The sequence below is a fragment of the Castanea sativa genome, chromosome 10 (assembly GCF_040712315.1).
Source record: "Castanea sativa cultivar Marrone di Chiusa Pesio chromosome 10, ASM4071231v1".
Taxonomy (NCBI): domain Eukaryota; kingdom Viridiplantae; phylum Streptophyta; class Magnoliopsida; order Fagales; family Fagaceae; genus Castanea; species Castanea sativa.
This window is the reverse complement of record NC_134022.1, coordinates 7,311,763-7,319,674: the sequence shown is the minus strand read 5'-3', so window position 1 is coordinate 7,319,674 and position 7,912 is coordinate 7,311,763. Positions and strand designations below refer to the sequence as shown.

Genomic DNA, 7,912 nt, shown 5'->3' with positions numbered 1-7,912 from the left:
TTTAGTAAAATCACCTATAATATTTAACTTTAATAAATAAATAAAACTATAACAGGACACACAAAAACAAAAATCACTAAATTCATAATAAACATTATAATTTATAAGGCAAAAGGCTGAGTAAAGAGGGAAAAAAAAAAATATATATATATATATATAAAACACAGTCATAGAGTCAGTGAGTGGGATTAAAAATAAAAATAAAAAGGCTTTGGGTGTTATAAATATAACACGCCATAGTATTGTACACCAAACCAAAGTGCAGATAAAAGAAAGAAAAAAAAATCCCGAAACAAAGAGTAGAGAGGAGAAGCCCGAACTTGTCCACACCAAGAGAGAGAAAGAGAGATCGGAAGGGACAGAGGGAGCTCACCAATTGGTTCAATCTAGCACCGACGAGGGAAGAGGGTAGCTGGCAAATGGAAATCAACGGTTGGGCTATGGGTTTTTGATTTGAGATTTCTCACTTCTCACTTCTCACTTCTCATTCTAGCTTTTTTGTTTTAGGGTATATCACAAAATCAACAGTAAGGATTTGTCCATTTGTCAAAATCTTGATTTTTTTTTTTCATTGCTGGCGTGTCCGCCGTGTCGGCGCAGTGTCCAAAAAAAAAAAAAAAAAAAAGACACCACTCGGACACTGGATTCTGATAAGTCTTATCGGTACTTTGGCAAAAATGTCGTGTCGGTGCAACTTAGGTCTTAACCCATTATGTAAGTGCACAAAAACATATCAAAATGGACCAAAATTAAACGAAGTAATCCGAATGGACCAAATGGACAGAATAGGATCGAATAGGACCTAAGGTGGACCAAATGGACCTAAGTGGACAAAATTGACCAAGGTGGACCTAAGTAGACAGAATAGAGCGAAATTGACCAAATCATATCAAATAGGACTGAAGTGGAAAGACTAGATTGAATAGGACCGAAGTGGACAGAATGGACCAAATAGAACCAAAGTAGACTAAATGACCAGTATAGGACTAATGTGAACCAAATAAGACCAAAGTAGACAATATGGACCGAATAGAGCCAATGTAAAAAAGTGGAAAAAATGGACTGAATAGGACCAAAGTAGAATGAATAGCCCATATAGGACTAATGTGAACCAAATAAGACCAAAGCAGACAATATGGACCGAATAGAGCCAATGTAAACTAAATGGACTAAATTGAACCGAAATAGACTGAATAAGACTGAATGGACCAAATTAGACTAAATAGAATTCTAGTGGACCAAATGTGGTCCAAATGGAGCTAATTGGATCAAATGAACAATGTGGACCGAATAGGAACAAGGTGGATCTAATGGACCAAATATGACCAAAAGGACTGAATAGGAGCAAAGTGGATTGAATAAGAACAAATGGATAGATTAGGACCGAAATGGACTGAATGAGACTAAATTGGGCAGGATAGGACTGAAGTGGACATAATGGGCTAAATAAATCCAATGTGGACCGAATAGAACCAAAGCCGACAAAATAAACTGAATAGGACCAAATAGAACCAAAATAGAAAAAATGGACTGAAGTGGACAGAATAGGACTAATTTGGACCGAATAGAGCCAATGTGGACTTAATGGACTGAACTGGACTGAAGTAGATTGAATAAGACCGAATGAATTGAATAAAACTTTAGTGGACAGAATGGACCAAATAGAACCAAATTGGAAAGAAGAGGATAGAATGAACAGAAAAGAGCTAATGTGGACCGAATAAGACTTTTGAATATTTATCATTTTTATTGCATTTTTATGGCTCATATTTCTAATTTTTAATGTCTATTTAGTATTTTCTTTATATATTTTAACTCAAAACTAAAGAGTTTAGCCCAAATATAATAAAATTTCCTACTTTTCAGCCCAAAAATTAAGAAAATAAATAAAATTTTGAGCTAAACTTGAAAAGAATACCTACAAAAAGAATCAATTAAAAGCTCAATTAGTCTTAAAATGAACTTAAGGGGGACCAAAATTGACCAAGTGGACCGAATTGGTCTGAGTGGAACAAATTGGACTGAATAAAAATTGTTTAATTTTTAGAAAAAACAGGTTATCTTCAAAAAAAATTTAAAGAAAAAATTATACATTATATTACAATACAAAGTAATTATTTATTTCCATGTATCGCGTAGATCTTTGACTAATTGTAATAATAATTAAAGGGTCTTGTTAATGGGTGCTGGACAGCACTCGTTAATGTGGTATAAAATTACAATAAAATACTCATGTTTGATATAGAGCAGAAAAAAGTTGAATACGTGTCAAGTGTGTGTCAGGTGTGTGTCAGTTTTTATTATTTTGCAACTAGACTAAAATGCCCTTTAACTTTTTCCAATACTTTGATCTAACCGATTAGCTTTATGCCTTTATCCCAGGAGTCACTAACTTTTATTTATTTATTTATTTATTTTTGTCTTTCCAGAGGAGTAGAGATTCCCATTTCTTTTTTTCTTTTTCTTTTGTTTTTAAGGGCAATGCTAGGCTCCCATTATTTTTAAAACAAAAAAATATAATTAAAACAGTTTTTCATAACAAATTTTATAATAATTTTTAAGTGGTCAATTAGATGTGACAAATTCAATTATTCATGAAATTGAAAAGAAAAAAAAAAGGAATATATACATGAATAATGTGAAATTGAATTTGTCACATCTAATTGACCACTTAAAAATTATTATAAAATTTGTTATGAAAAAACTGTTTTCATTATATTTTTGTTTTAAAAATGATGGGAGCCTAGCATTGCCCTTAAAAAAAGAAAAAAAGAAATGGGAATCTCTACTCCTCTGGAAAGACAAAAAAAAAAAAAAAAAAAGTTAGTGACTCCTAAGATAAAGGCATAAAGCCAATCAGTTAGATCAAAGTATTAGAAAAAGTTAAAGGGCATTTTAGTCTAGTGGCAATATAACTTAAGTTTTCAATAAAAGCTAACACACACCTGACACATTCAACTTTTTTCTGCACTCCATCAAACATGAGTATTTTATTGTCATTTTATACCACATTAACGGGTGCTATGCAGCACCCGTTAACAAGACCCATAATTAAAAGCCACTACAACAAAAAATGTTTATTACAATGAAAAAAAATTATTGCAATAACACTAGAGTCATTGCAATAATTTATGCAAAGTATTGCAATAAAATTTGAGGTAATAGGTTTGTGCTAAAAAAAATTTGCATTTCACAAATTTTAATGACAATTTTGATGTAATAATATATTTGCATTCCACAAATTTTATTGCAATAGATTGAAAATAATTGAAAAAAATAATTTGGGTCAAGTTATTGCAACAATATCTTCATTGTAATAGATAATTATTTCATATTTTTCATTACAATAGATGGTAAAATAATTGGTATTAGGTTATTGTAATAATATATTCGTTGCAACTGCATGTTTGTTATTGCAATAACATGTAAAATAATTTATATTTGGTTATTACAATGATATATTTGTTTGCAATAAGCTGTCACTTGAAATTTCTATTGTAATAGGTTGCAAAATAATTGGTATCAATTTATTACAATGAATTCTTTAATTTAAGTTATTGCAAAAAAATTTCTTAATGTAATTTAGTTTTAATAGAGATATAGAATATGTAACTTACATTCTATCAAATTTATCTATTTTTCTTTGATTATTTTTTAATGTAGATATAATCAATTATTGATATATTGTTGATTTTTTACTTTTTTTTTATTACCAAAAGTAGAATCATATGATTCTCGATTTTCATTCTATGATCTAATCCATAATGTTTTCTCACCGATTCTACATAGAATCTCTTTTTTAATAACCATTATTGAGAGCATCATTACTTAATTGTTTTCTACAGATTGGTTTATGACCATATGGGCTAATACTTACATTTTAGTTTCTTTCTATGTTTGTGTGTATGATTAGCCAGTGATTGAGTGCAAAACTCACTTAAAACGCACCTTTATTATCAACTTAATGGAACTTCTGAGACTCAAACATTACAAGTGGTGGCTTCATATGGCCTCTTACTCCTTTCCTGTACTATGATCAAGGTGGGAATAGCAAATGGATGGCAACATTTGTTCAATCAGCAGGCTTCCCAGTTTTACTTCCTCTCCTATACTTCTTCTGACCATCGTTAACATCCATTGCAAGCACCCCTTTAAACACTTCCTCTACAAAATTGCCACCTCTCTCCACCCTTGCCCTTCTCTACTTTGTTTTTGGCCTAATGTTAACAGGTGATGACCTGATGGATTCATATGGACTTTTCTACCTCCCTGCCTCTATTTACTCTCTACTATGTGCAACCCAATTGGCCTTTAATGCCATCTTCTCATTTTTCTTCAATTCACAAAAAATTACTCCTTTTATACTCAACTCTCTCGTCCTTCTTGCCATATCAACATCCCTTCTTGCAATCAATACCGACTCTGAAAACATGACAGGGGTCCCTAAAGGAAAGTTTGTAATTGGATTCCTTTGCACGCTTGGTGCAGTATGTAATTGGGTTCGAATTAGCTCAATTTAAAAAGTCATTTGTTTTTTAATAAAATATTTGTGATTCGAATTTTACCAATACCATAAGTTAAAATTCTATCTAATCTATTAAAAAAAATCAAATTTCAAGACTTTATAAATTCAAGACTTAAGAAGTATCAAAGATCAATTTGATTTTGCTTCAAAGTTAAGGAGTATTTTGGCATTTTTTTCCCCTATATATATTTTTTGGATCAAAATCCAAAAACGGTTAGCCTTGTGTTAAAAAAAAAAAAAAAAAAAAGGGAATAGAAATTTGAAAACTTTTTTTTTTGAGTCTCAACCTATAACATCCGCCCTTAATGATATCTCTATATCATCATACCAAGACACCAATTTGTTTTTTTAATAATTGTACCCCATAAAGAAATTTGAAAACCTTTTTTCAAATTATAGAAGAATTTCTATTCTTACATTTATGAATATCCTGCATTGATAAATTAAATTTTATATATTCATTTTTTAGGGAGAAAATCACTAAATGATAAAGATATTAATAAAAAAGAAACTTAAATATTACTAATAATTGATATTCACAACATTATCCAGAGATATATACCAATGAATTGCAATCCTAATATAATATAGGGAAATGTTAACAAACACCGTTTAGTGCTTGTTAACTTTTCCTTTTTTGTGTTTCACTCAAAAAATGAAAAAAAAAATGTCAAAAGAGATTAAAAAAAAAATTCCAAAAACTGCCAAAAAAATTGAAAAAGTTACCAAAAAATTACCCAAAAGTCTGTTGTTAACGGGCACCTTACGATGTCTGTTAACACAACCCTATAATATATTAGCCTTATCACATGTGCAACTTTATTATTTTTTTTTTGTTTAGTGTTATAATTTTCTATTCATTCATCTATTCTAATATCATAAATTCCAAAAGCTTTCCAATCAAAGAATTTCCAATGATGAAAAATTAGCAATTTGAGATGGATATCTAAGGCTAAAAAATTTGTAAGTAAATAAAAGTTGAAGCAAATAATCATAGAGACTTGGCAATACATGCACACGAGTGTGTGCGTGCCTCTAAGCATGCGCTCACGTGTGTGTTAAGAGGCTTTTTTTATATTTTTGGGTAAAAGTTAATAATTTGCATCTATTAGTATAATTTAGAAAATTTTCAAACAAATCAAACCAATAAACTTTAGAAATAATCAATAACTGTAATTTCTTTTTTGAACATAAAGGGAAACAAATTCTAAATTTTAGGAATTCTCTTTTTGAATTCAAAATGAATTTTGTTATTTGACATTTATGACCCTATTTCTTAATGAAATTACCCTTCATTAATGATGCTATTTTTGAACCACAAAAAAAATTAGTTGAAAGAGGGGAATAAACTTGTTTGTGTTTGGTTAGCTAGAAAAATTAAGTGAGAAAAAGAGAGAGCCTTTGTTCTTTGTCTTTTTTCTGTGAATGTTGAAGACTAACATGCCTTCAATTGATTTGCAAACACTATGCTGAGCATCTCTCCTACAAATTTCTGGACTTTGATGATTTCTTTTTCTCTATCAATTTTTTAGGAATGGATATTTTGTAGAAGGTTCAGTTTTTTTTTTTTTTTTCCAGACTTTTTGAATGTTGTGAGTTAAGGTTTGTTAATCATTTGAAACGTGAGTTAGGCGTTCATGGAGGAAAATGGTTCAATTTGAATTGAATCTGTGTAGTGGGAGAGAAGTTTATCAAAGTTTATCTATAATTAAGAATTTTTAAGTTTATCAAATTGTTTTAAATTTAAAAATGTATGACCAAGGATTTTGAAATTTATCCATTTGTTTGAGATTATACAATAAATAAAAGAAAAACGTGCTTAATTTTGATAAAGTAGTTTTTTTTTTTAAAAAATTCTTTTCTTTAAAGAAACGAATGTACTTGAGAGAGAGAGAGAGAGAGAGAGAGAGAGAGAGATTTTGGAGTAATTGAGAGTATTTGAATTCAAATAGGAAAAATAATAACTTTTTATATTTGAAAGGATTCGAATTTTTTATAATTGGAGGTGTTTTATTCAGATGAAAAAGGCAAAAAAAAAAAAAGGGCTAAATTTTAGAGGAATATAAATCAACGTTAAGGAAAAAAAAAAGTTTTGATTTTTTTTACTAGAAGTTACTCGTGTTTCATTCACGTGATAAAGAAAAAAAGGGCTAAATTTTAGGAAATAGTTTTTTTTTTTTTTCCTTTTCTTGAAAGAAACGAATGTAATTGATATATATATATATATATATATATTGGAGTAATTACTTGTTTTTTTTAGAAACTAAGGGCCTGTTCAGTAACAGTATTCAAGTATTGTTGTTCAATTTTCAGTGTTGTAGAAATATATATTTGAGTGTTATAAAAATATGTATCAAAAGTGTTATTGTTGTTTAAACACTAAAAACTGTTTTTTAGAAGCCACTACCAAACAGGCCCTAGTTTGAACGTGAGGAGAAAGAAAAAGCCTAAATTACAAAAACATGGTATATAAACCAAGTGTGCTATACATAGACTTCTGTAGTGCTCTACTTCTGTTAATCTATTTAATACAAATTCACCTATGAAGTTTTTTTTTTTTTTTTTTTTCTTTCTATTGTCAATGATTATATGTCCATCGTTTTCAATGCATCATCTATCGGCCCCATCCACTATACATTATTGGAAATATGACAACGGCTAGAAAGGTTAATAATGAAGTCATTATTATGATTTTACTTTATTTTATCATTTGGGATTGGCCTACTGTCTGTCTTTTCCCTTTGTCTTTGGGTTATGATGTACATAAAAAAAGTTGAAGCCAGCCCAGCCAGCCAGCTAAAGAGTAAAGAGAGCTCCGGGCTTCCGCCAAAACCCATATCTTCAAATACTTTCAATTTCAAACCCCAATGGATAATAAAAAATAAAAACAAACATAGAGATAAAAGGTAAAGCTAAAAGATAAAAGATAAAGTTGAAATTGAAAATTTTTTGTTGAAACAAAACAACTCGTCCACAACTCGTCACGTGGACAAATTGTAACACAAGTAGCGTCACTTTATATGATACTAGCACAAATCCTTCAAAATACTGTGTTTGAGTGTGAGAATGGTGTTTTTGTGGCTGTAATTTTGACAATTGTGGATTTTTGTCTTTCACTTTAATTATATAATATTTTTGAGTTCCTGCTATATAATAATATATAAGATTATACAATATCGTTACATATAATTAGTTATTACAATGTACTGTTGTTTGCTTTTATATTTTGGCTTGAGTGGTTAAATTGTAAATGAGTTTTATACAATAAAAAAAAACGTAGGACACAACATTATTAAGCTGGCTTTTGTTATATAAAGCTGGCTTTATATATCTATAAAGGATGAAACCCATGAGTTGCCATGACCTTGGCCACGTGCATGCGAGCCT

The 7,912-nt window shown here is 29.8% G+C and overlaps 1 pseudogene; it reads left to right on the top strand.

Moving 5' to 3' along the window:
• The first annotated feature begins 1,253 nt into the window (after positions 1–1,253).
• Positions 1,254–4,520, top strand: LOC142611946 (putative purine permease 11; annotated as a pseudogene).
• The last annotated feature ends 3,392 nt before the right edge of the window (positions 4,521–7,912 follow it).